This window comes from Apis mellifera, linkage group LG12, assembly GCF_003254395.2.
Source record: "Apis mellifera strain DH4 linkage group LG12, Amel_HAv3.1, whole genome shotgun sequence".
NCBI lineage: Eukaryota > Metazoa > Arthropoda > Insecta > Hymenoptera > Apidae > Apis > Apis mellifera.
The window spans coordinates 2,037,425-2,049,543 of record NC_037649.1 but is presented as its reverse complement, the minus strand read 5'-3'; positions in this window follow the sequence as shown (position 1 = coordinate 2,049,543).

Below are 12,119 nucleotides of genomic sequence, written 5' to 3'. Positions count from 1 at the left end.
AATTTATGATCGTCGCGAATTTCAGCCGCGCTTGCGACTAGGCGTCGATCGCGACTGAAGAAATTACCATATCTCGCACGGAAACATTTTCGCGCGGAAGCGATCGATAATTCGTCGCTATTGATCCCGGGCATCGATTCTCGATGCGATCGAGGCCATAAGAAGGTTGAGGGTCGGGGAGGGGGAGGGGGGCGGGGGGGGGCGGGGCGAGCTATCGCGAGCGCGGCGAATCGCGACCGTCTCCGTTACCTTAGAATAATAAATATTATAGTGCAATATCTAAAAAATCTGTCTTTTTTATGCAACTTACACATTCAAATACAGTGTACTCGAAAAATTTACAATCGTTATTGCCCTTACAAACATTAAATCTTTATTCGAATGGTGGTAAATCCGCGATCCCTCTCTCTGACCGCTAAAAAAGAATGTTTGATTCAAGATCGTGTGTGAGTGCGTGTGTGAGAATCAAAAAAGAGGTGCAGCTGCTTGTAGTGATATACGAAAACTGTCGTATTTTTTCTTTCTTTTTTTTTTTTTTTTCCCTTTTCTTGTTATATATATGTATATGCGCGTGTACGCGTACACGAGCACTGCCCCATACACGTATGCATGCATGTATGTATGTATGCTCGTACTTTACGAACGCACGATCGTAGATTCGATATCCTGACCGTGCGTTTTACTGATCCGGAATAATGTATGTATACTTTTTACTGCTTATATCTTTTTCATTTGTTTTCGATTTTTTTTTTCGCCAATGTTTCGGCACTTTTTGGTCATGGTTAACTGTGCGGGCTACATATCCCTGTATACGATACATAATATACATATTATATGTATACGTTATAATACGTGTATTATATATTCCGAAAGTATATATATATATATATATCTGTCAGAACGAGTAATTCATCGCTCGGCAGTCCTAGTTGACACTCGAGTTTTAACACTGATGACAAATTACAATTGCGTGTGCACGTTTTATATATATGTACAATCGCTTACATGACCGAACATGTGAAGTGGTAAAACAATAACACAGAACATAATAACGAGTCACGTGATGATTTTACGCGGGAAACCGTCGTTTATCGACCACTTTTGCGCTGTCTGTGTAATAAAAACGGCAATAAAAATTCGCGTACGTATACAATGCTCGTGGTAAAAACGCGGATTTTATCTCCCGCAGAAAAATCAGATATTGTTCGCCGAAGCAAAACGAAAAAACTTATTTTTTCTTTTTTTCTTTTATGTATATATATATATATAGGTTATCTCGCTTCTAAAATAGAAACGAATCGATCGACAAAATTTTTCAATTGTTATTTAACAAGAAACATTCTCCATAGTGGTGGAGAGGGAATTTTTGAGCAACTGAGAAAGGAAAAATGAAAAAGTAGAACGAAAATCATCGTGAAAAATTAACGTGCATTCGTAACTATACATTTTTTTTTTAATGTACGGTCTGTTTTTTCTTTTTAACTTGTATAAGATGATTCTTTTTATTTCATAACATTTAACTCTTTCGCTTTTAGATAATTTTAATTTAGATAATTGTGATTTCAACAACTAACTCGATTTTTCGTTTATCATGGCATTTACATCTTTTAAAATTGTGCACAGAGTGAAAATAAATAGAAATAATTGTTTGTTTAATTAATTACTGTCGATAATCACGCGATAATTTTTATCATTAAATCATGCATTTATTTCGTGAATAATTTATAAGAAAAAAAATTTATTACGATTCAATATTTTTTTACCAAGCCATAGCGAAAGAGTTAAGATAACTCACGGAAGTCGCACGATGAATATTCGTTCATCTACTAATATAGCAACTAATCAACAACATATAATTTATGTAAAAATACGCATCGTAATTTACGTAAAATGACATTAATACGTAACAACACAGATTGCTATGAGAGAGCATTGCTTCTTAATTCAGTTCGCAAGATGGAAGAATAATAATAAGATCAATTAATATTTATATATTTCGAAAAGCTTGTTTCCCGAATTTCGTCCATGTTAATTAATACTTCCACCAGTTGCATGTCTTACGATTATCACAATACAATTTTACGACTTCTACAGAATAATTTTCGATTTTTGAGAGATTTGAAAATGAAATGGATGCAGGGCTGAGAGAAAGCTGTAAATACCATGTAATAAAAATTATACGCACACATATATATTTTTTCATTATCAGATGCATATTTTTAAAAAAATTACAAATTTAATATATAAATAATATAAAATAATTGCGAAATTTTTAACAAACGAAATGATAATCGTAATTACACGGTTGTTTCGAAAATTAATCAATTATCATGAAATTTTTATTTTTCGAGATTTTATAATTATTAATTATTTTTTTTTTTTTTTTTTTTTTAGCTAGACTTAGTGCTTTGTAAAGAAAAATTAAGCTTTGAAGCCATAATAACGATACTACATTACTACATTTAGAATATCACTTTATGAAAGTTTTTTAATGCTATATTTTTTTTATCAGTTCTATAGTAAATATGAAAATTCTAAATGCCAATTTGAGCATATACTTTCCTATCTCACTTTTGTACATACAATTGTACAATTTTTATTAACTTTTTATTATAATTGTATTGTCTCTTCTTATAAAATTATAATTTTTTTTTTTTTTTTCAATTCCTCGATAGTTTCATTATTAATTACTATATTATCGATCACTAATTATAAAATAATAGGTGTTATTTAAAATCTCGAAAAATTTTTATCATCCTATGATTTTTTTTCTTTTTTTTTAATATTTCGAAACAACTATCAAGTCTGAAAAAAACACGCACGATAATGATTGTTTTCAAAGATATACTAAACGTGTTACAATTTTCTCTCAGTCATCGAAGGATGGCAATGATGCCAAAAATCAAAAAGAGACGAGACGAAGAAACACGATTACGATATATCTGTGTCAAAAATATAATATATCTAAAGTTTTGATCTTTCTACGGAAAAAAAAAAAAAAAAAAAGAATCAACGATTAAACGTCCTTTCGAAAGAATCTCTAGCCTCTCGTTATATTATAGTCCTCGAATTTTAATCAAAATCGAATTAAAATTTCGAGGACTCGAATTTTTCGAATTTCTCATCAAAATCTAATTATCCGTAAGAGATAATAAAATATGGGACAAATATGAACGAGTTTGATCGCGATTTAATTGGATAACGGGGCGATACAAGTAGCGGTATTAATGCCGGTTACAGTTAGGTAGCATTGGTAAATAGAGTAATTAGCAGTAACTGACGATACGAATAAGATTTTTCTAAATCTAGGATGATCTAGCTTGATTTTCAAGGAAGGAAGGAAAAATCCCAGACGAAGATCCTTGAGAATGATGACTATGATCGACTATACTCGACAACAACTCGAGAGCCGATCGACTCGTAATCACCGTGGTGAAGGTGAGCATCATATCATGATTCGGGAAGGAGAGATCGATGGATTCGAAGTTCGACATAAACTGGCTTCCGATTCACTGGCTTCGTTCCTTTTTTTCGTTTCTATTGTGATACGTGTGATCATCATCGACGAATAAAAGGCCGTGAGCCGAGTGAATCGGAAAAAAATACACCAAAAAATTCATGTTCACGAAGTAAAAGAATTGGAATCTGAGAAATTGGGACCTGATGCTAACTAGAGTCTGATATGTAGACTGACTTTATGGGCCAGGTCTGGGTCGTCTGTGCGCCAACGTCTATCTCGCCTATATTGGGCCAATAATAATCGATCGCACAGTCGACCAGCGACGCCTTTTCTAAGATTGGATTGTTCGAATCGCGCGATTGGTCTTGCCTCTTCAGATTAAACAGACACACGTAATATTTTATAATCCGGTTGGGGCGTCGCTGAATCGCCTAACAAGAGACAATTCTTTGTATGCTCTCTAAACGAATGAATTGCAAAGATATGTAAACGTCGACTACTAAGGTATATAGTGTATTTTTCTCTCTTTTTCTCTCCCTCTTTCGGTATCTTTCTCTTTCTCTCTATCTATATATATACTTTTTTTTTTCTTTTAATATATATATATATATATATATATATATATAATATCTCTCTCACTCACACAGTCTCTAAACTTTAAAGCACTCTCACGCCGGCTGAGACGATGATCACATGTGAACACTCGCAAGCCTGTGTCTGTCTACAATGTACTGATGACGTAGAATACAGCTATATAAATTATATTTCTTATATGCTTATATAGTAATTGTATATCGTTTATATATACACATATGGCTATATGTATATATACGTATATATACGTTACCAGTTCAAGATTAATAGGTTGAAAGTTCTGTTGCAATTCAACGTTTCTTTTTCCACACATGGATACACATTCCATCCATTTTTTCGCGCTCGACGAAAATATTCCTTACAACCGTCGATCATTTTCAAGATATTACTCTTGCATGGCACCGTATGCACCGTCTACTTACAGCACGTGTCTTATTTCGCTTGCTCGCGTTATCTCTATACTTCTAAAAAAAAAAAAAAAGTCTCCCCTTTTGGCGCAAATTAATCGCCCTACTATTCTTCTATCATGCACTTCTAACGTACGTATTTGTCTCTCTGTATGTCTCCTTTCATTTTTTTTTTTTATACAAATATCGCGTGCATCGAAGGATTTTACAAAACGTTATTATATATATATATAATCTTTGATCGATCGCGATACGATCGAACATCCTCGATAATAGATCAGTTGATTAGCTTGGAAGATTAATGTAATTGCAAAAATCCTTTCACTATTCGATCTGAACTTATTTCAACTCAATCTCGTCTCCCTGCAAAGTGTATCAAGATATAGCTCCAGATATAAGAGCTAACTAAATGTCTTTGTGCCGAAAGGATTAATTTCGACACGTTGAAGTTGAAAAGAAGTGACAAATTGGCGAGGATTCGATCGAATTACCACGATTGATCGAATAGATACCGCGATCAAGTACGGTGCCCATCCTGCGTTTTCCTGTGTTTCGCAGACCTTTGCATCTGCACATGCGATACAGTATGCAGCTCTATGCGCACATATATATACATATATATTTTCGCAGCAACACGTTATAAAAAGCGACGCTTTGTTCTTTTATCCAACGAGAACGCTTTGAAAGACGCAGTCGCAACGTTTTTTTTTTTTTTTTCTTTTTCTCTCTATATACGCATTTCCTTTCGTGGCACTACATCTTTTTCTATTCTCTCTCTCTCTCTTTCTTTATCTATCTCTCGCTCGCTCACGCTCTCCCTCTCTTTCTCTCGCTCAACATTTTCAGCTTTTTTTCTTTTTTTTCGTAAAAATTTTTATTCACCTTTTTTTTTTTTTTTCCTTTTTTTGCTTACTTTTGTTTATTTATTTTGTTCACGTTATACACGTTGCACACTACTACGTTTGCTTTTTTTTTTTTTCGTTTCTTCTTTCATCGCTTACATCGCTTTTTTTTTTTTCTTTTTCGCGTTTTCATCTTTTTTTTTTTCCTTTTTTTTTTTCTTTTTTCTTCTTAATTTCTCCTTTCTTGCTCTCTTCTTTAACCGCGATTTAAAAATTTAAAATACTCGTATTACACGTAAGTATTTGTATGACCCTGTTTTCGTAAAGGCTTTCTAACATAAGTCGATATCGGCCGAGGAAGATAAAAAGGAAAGGCGTCGAACGTGAAGGAAGAGAAGGAATCATCAGCTTGAAGAATGGTTATTATAATATATATATATATATATACGGATTTATCCATCGTTTAGTGCGGATGTGACGTGCAAAGGAAAGGATGTCTTTTTCTCTGTGTTTATAATATATCTCTTTTCTTTTTCCTTAATGTGCTTTTTTTACTTTTCTTACATAGAATGTTTCTCCTTCGTTTCTTCGATCTGTTAGAAGAGCCAACATATATGTAATAATGCAGAATAACGTCGTTTAAAATATTGACACAAATATTGATCTTCCATATTGCGTTGCTTTTCTATGATCCATGATTTGTTCCTTTGAACAAATTTTTTTGTTCGAAAATTCGTTATATATCTTTTTTTTAAATTCTCTGACCGACGTATTCAGTGTCGGTAATAGTTTAATAGTAAAAAAGTATTATTGAAATTTTTTTTTAATATAATTTATCAACTGTCTCAACGATATTTAACTATTATACCGTAGAAAAAATTTCACTATTTAATGATGTGTCTTAATTTTGCGTAATTTTTTATAGTTTTAATATTTAATTATAGTACAATAATTAGGATCGATATATGATGATTTCTTCTAAATTATATTACATTTTAAAAGTACGTCTAAGTTCAAAAAATAATTTTCATTATCCAAGTGAAATTACAAAGCTTGAAATGTACATATCCCATTTTGTTATTCAAATATAAAAAGGCTAGTGTTACGTTATACACGATTCGGTTATACATGATTGTTTCATCACAAAAATCTTGACTTTTTTTCTTCACTCGCAAAAAATTTTTTTCTACATCATCAAATATCTTCTACTGGGGGTAATTTTGTGTTTAAAAAACTTGCATAAATCTTCTTACTTTTTAAAATGTAATCTACATTTTACAAAATACTCGTGAGATCAATTCCTAATTATTCGTTACAATCATCTTATCTATATGATAACACGAGATACTTTTTTTTTTTTTTTCCCCTAAAAAATTGATATGCAATGAGATACGATGAAGCAATTTCTAGAGAACAATTATTTATAATTATTAGTCAGACTTTTTTTTTTCTTTTTTCTTTTTTTTTTTTTTTTAGTTCATTTCAAATTACATTTCCCCTTTTTATGGGATCATGGATCAACGAGCAACGCTGGTGGAAATTCGTCAATGTTGTGAATTCAATGTGCAACTATCGAGGAAGACGAGCGTAACTAAAAAGGAAGACAAGTGGTGAAAAATCACATAAATGGGAGGAGGTGTATCAACTTGCTTGGTTCGTGTAACGGAAGCGCGTTTACCCCGTTATCTCCATTAGACGAGACGATCTTTCGAAATGGATCGTGAACATCGATGCAAACAATTAAAGATCCCAACGGTAGAAGATCGTACCATCGTATATTTTTTTTTTTTTTTATATAATCCCTGTCCTTCAAGACCCATTTTTGGGCCTTTCTTAATTTACGTATGATTCGATAAAATTCTTTATTTTTTTTTTGATCGATTGCAATTGATGAAATGTTCTTTCGAAGGTTCCTGTAAGATATTTACATAAAATTGTATCTCTTTACTTTTGTAATTTTATAATTATTTACTTGGAAGAAATATTTTATTAATATTTTTAATATTAATTTTTAATTTTATTTTAAAGAGATTACAATGATCCAATTAATGCAATCCAATAATAATTTATTTTATTCTGTGATAAAATTATATATAATAATATAAATTGTAAGGAAGACTAGATATAAAGATAATTATATTGGTTTGGCACAAATATTATTGATATTAAAATTAATTCTGATAATTATTAACAGACAGATGCTTTTCTAAAATCTATTAATTAATTGAATTAAAAAAAAAAAATATTATGTAAAATGTAACAGGATTAATAAAAATTTCTATAAATTTTTCTCTACCAACAAAGCATTTAAGAAGAATATAATCGAGCATTAGAGAAAAATCTACAAAAATTCTTCCAAAGGAACATTTTATAAGTCGCAATCCAACCAAATCTCTTCCCTCGCTCGATGCCGATTTTTCCTGTCTTTCCCTGTCGAAGCCACTATTTACGTACAAATCCTACTCCACTTTTGCACAAAAATCTATCACTCTCTTTCCGCATAAAACATTAGAAAAGAAAGGAAATCTATCTATCCGTACAAATATATCTACAAACAAGATCCAAGAATAATTAATCTTACCTCCTCAATTAAAATATCTTATCAAGCATTTCTAATATGCTTGAAGAAGATATATTCTTAGAATAATATAAATTTCATATCTTTAAAGAGCAATCAAATGGAACATTTTAATTTTATTTAAAAGTATATTAAAGAATAATTAAATAGAATTTAAAATACTTTTCAATATTTATATTGGAAAATTTAAAAAAAAATGCAAGACAAGAAATTTTAATTAAGGAAGGCAGAATTATTTTTAAGCGCGAACGAAGAAGCTAAAGGGAACGAAGAACACACTGGCTGGTTCTTTTTTCAAATACGCGAACAAAAGGGAACACGAAAAATCGGCAGGCAAAGAGTTCGCTATTCGAGAACAGCTGCAGCGGTATGACAATTGTATATACGTATATGTGTAATCTATATATGTGTATGTGTGTGTATATATATATGCATGTATATACGTACGTATGTGTCTGTGTAACGACGATTTGGCACACGTAATTAATCAGTCCGCGATTTTATCTCTTCCTCTTTTTTTTTTTTTCTTTTTTTTTTTTATATAAGCTTGGCACACGGTTTTGAGCCGCTCGCCAGATGATTTTCATGATTTCAATATATATTCTCTCTCTCTCTCTCTCTTTCTTCTTCTCTTGCATTTATCTCGCTTCATTCGATTTTACCTTTTTGGCACACGTAAAATGGAAAACAATTACACATATATCTCGCGCGCATCCATGCATCTCTGCGATTCAATTAATTTCGAGTGTGCTATATTCTTTCTTTTCATATATTTTTGTTAGGGATTCGTTCGTACAAAAGTTTCGAGTTAATTGAATTTGAAGTTTTTTCCTACTTTTATAACTTGAAATTCTTAAAAATTATTGCGTTAATAAAATAAAGCAATATTTATATTTAAACAAATTTTGAACTTATTTTATAATTGATATAATAATTTATGTAAAGAAGGAATAAAATAATTTAATTTTCTTATAAACTGGTTAAGATTTTTACATTTTCTTGGCAAAATCTTCGTGAAAAAGAAAAAAAAAAATGAGAAATATAAAAAAATATATACTTTGGATTTCGAAAGTTTCGAATTTTTAAAGATCGATTATTTAAAGATCAGCCTTCTAATTTCTAATTTTTTATTCTTCGCGTTTTCTCTCGAGGTCTTCACGATCCCTCGCTTCCTTTCATTTAACCATTTCTCTCCCATGAATACTTGTTCATATATATATTTCCGTTTGTTTTCACACGCACACGCACACACACATACATGCACGCGCGCACGCACGCACACAAGTCTCTCTTTTCTTTTTTTTCTCTCTTTATCTCTCGTGTTTCTCTCTCTCTTTTTTCTTATTTTCGCTTAATCGTTACAGAAAAATATGCCACTGAGTAATAAATCTTGGCGCGGCCGTTTCAAAATCGCGCTCGAGTCTTTTTTTTCTTCTTCCACGCGCCCTTCAGACGAGAGAACTAAAAGGTCCTTTATTTCTTTTTTTTTTTTTTTTTTCCTTTTTCTCTTTTAAATTCTTGCCCTTAATTCCGCGCCCGCTTAATTAATAGGGCGCATGCGCTTCAATATCCTATAAAAACTAAGTTATTTCTTAGCTGATTGCCTTGCGTTACGGTTAAGGTTGGGCAACTGATTACGGGTCATCGCGGACCCACGTCTACATTTGCCTTTACCACCCGTCGATCCTCTCGATCGAGAAATCAACGTTTCTATTCGCTTTAAGGATTCTAATTATCGTTATTTTATTGTTCTATGTCTATTTCTATGTTATTGTACAAAATTTCTGTCAATATTTTTAATATTTCAATTTTGGTTTTATAATGTATTGTTTTTGAAAAATTATTATTTTAACAAGAAAATGATTTTTTATTTTTTTTTTAAGTATATTCTATATTGAGCAAATGTGATCCTTTTATACGTTTATGTGATATGTGAGATTAAATGTATTTAAATGTTTCAAAAAGTATCGATTCTATACTTATTGAGTGTAATACATATAAAAAGAATAAATTATTAAGTAAGTCATTTTTTTTTTTTAGATAAAAAAAGATGAAAAGAATAAAATAATATTGTCTGGATATTATAAATATATTTAAAAATTTTATCGATAGCGTTATAATGTCTCCATTATAATCTTAATAATGTTCGATCTTTGTTAGTTTTGAAAATATAATCGATAAAACGATAAAAAATAAAAACATAAAAAAACAATAGTAAGAAATATTGCACATTTGTTACTTAATTGATTTATTGTGCTTGCTTTAAGTCACAATAATTCTATTTCTTCTACCTCTAAAGATTGTATCATTAAACTCTACATTTTTTTCAAAAGTATCTCTCTTTTAAACTTACTAAAATTTAAAAAAAAAACAAACTTATAATTTAAATTTAATTTAAATTGCAAAGTTATAAAATTTGAATAATTATTCTATTTAAAATATTTTTATACTTTGTATAAAAATATAATCATAGAGATATTAAAATTCATAAACGCAATATTAAATTCAATTCTTCAATTTTTCCAAACAATACATTATAAAAATTATTCCTGATTGGGAAAAATATCGTCGATTAAAATCCTTTATAACACTTTTCACTGTGCAAGTCTCAATCGGAGTCAGTAATTAATCTTGCATGCAATACTGCTCCAGATATAAGACGCAAATAAAAATTATAAAATTTTAAAAATAACTTTTACAATATTCACATGTAAAGCACGTATTATGTATTTCTATATTAAGTAAAGCCTTACAATAGAATATCTTATATATTATAATATATTCTATATTCTACAATATATATATATTATATTGTAATATAATTCTATTTTTATATTACAATATTATATTGTAATTATATATCATATTGCAGACAAATATTCTGTAGAAATATCTTTCATAATAAAAATCATTTGTTAGCATATATAATGGATAAAATACTAATTCAATCAGTGAAAATGTTTTGCGTTAGTTTCGACTCGAAACAAGTGATCGCCATGATACAAGGTAATGGTCACATGGTACCGCGATAACAACCAATCAGAACCCGCGCAGTTAGGATAAGGCCCCTGCACTAACAGATTGCTCTACGCCACAACGATACGATCGCGTTTTCTATCGACGTTGACGCGTGCAACGTTCTCGCTTTGTTTCAATAAATTTCGTTCGTCGAGGGCAAATTGCGAGACGAATAAGGAGGATTATATCGAAGAGAATCGGGATCGAGAAAAATCTACGATTAATAACTCTTCTTATTATACTTTGTGGAGAAACAAAAGACCGATACGCGATATATTTTCTTCTGATCAAACTGCTCGTACTAGAATATAGCTGGAATCGTGCGAATAATGGAATCGTGAAAAAAAGAAACACGAAGGGTTCAAAAAAATGCAACGATTTGTTCTGCACGAAAGATCATTTGACGAATAATTTGTGTCTTGTTCGTAAATTTTTGTAATGAAAACGTTGAAATGATCCAATTTTCATTTAGGATAATATTGAAAAATTTACGAATTTCAATTAATAACCTAACCTATACCATTTCATTTGTAGTATAGTTGGCGTTAGCTGAAGATATCTTATAACTTTTCAGGAATTCTACGAATCATATTGAATATTCGAGAATAAAAATGTTAAATAATTTCGTAGAAATCCTGGTCAAAAATCAAAATTCGTGAAGTATATAATCTACAAATTTTGAAGGAGCTTGAGATTCTAGAGGTATAGGCTGTTCCAAGTGTCCATGATTTATTTTATATTTTCTTTTTTTTCTCAATCTTTTCTTTCTACTTCTTTATCCTGATTTATTTTTCTGTTTCAGAAACATCTTTACACACATTATTATAGAATCAATAATTAAATAAGAATTAAATAAAATTTGTTGGTAGTAATTTGTAATTTTCATTCAAAGTTTTAGATTATTTAAAATTTATGGGTTTCAGTAATATAACCTATATCATTCTATTTTTATAAATCTAACTTACATAAAATATATTTGATACTGGAGGTATTGATCATAATTTTTCATTTTGTTGAATATTTGATTCTATATAAGAACCAGAATTATTGTGATAAATCAAAACTCATAATTCAACCTATAAATCTTAAACTAAGATTAAGATTCTCAGAGTACAAATTTCAAGTGTTATGATTCATAAAGTTCTTTTTTTTTTTTTTTGCATTCTTTATTCTGATTTATTTTTCTGTTTCAGCAATCATCTTTACATGATCATAAATAA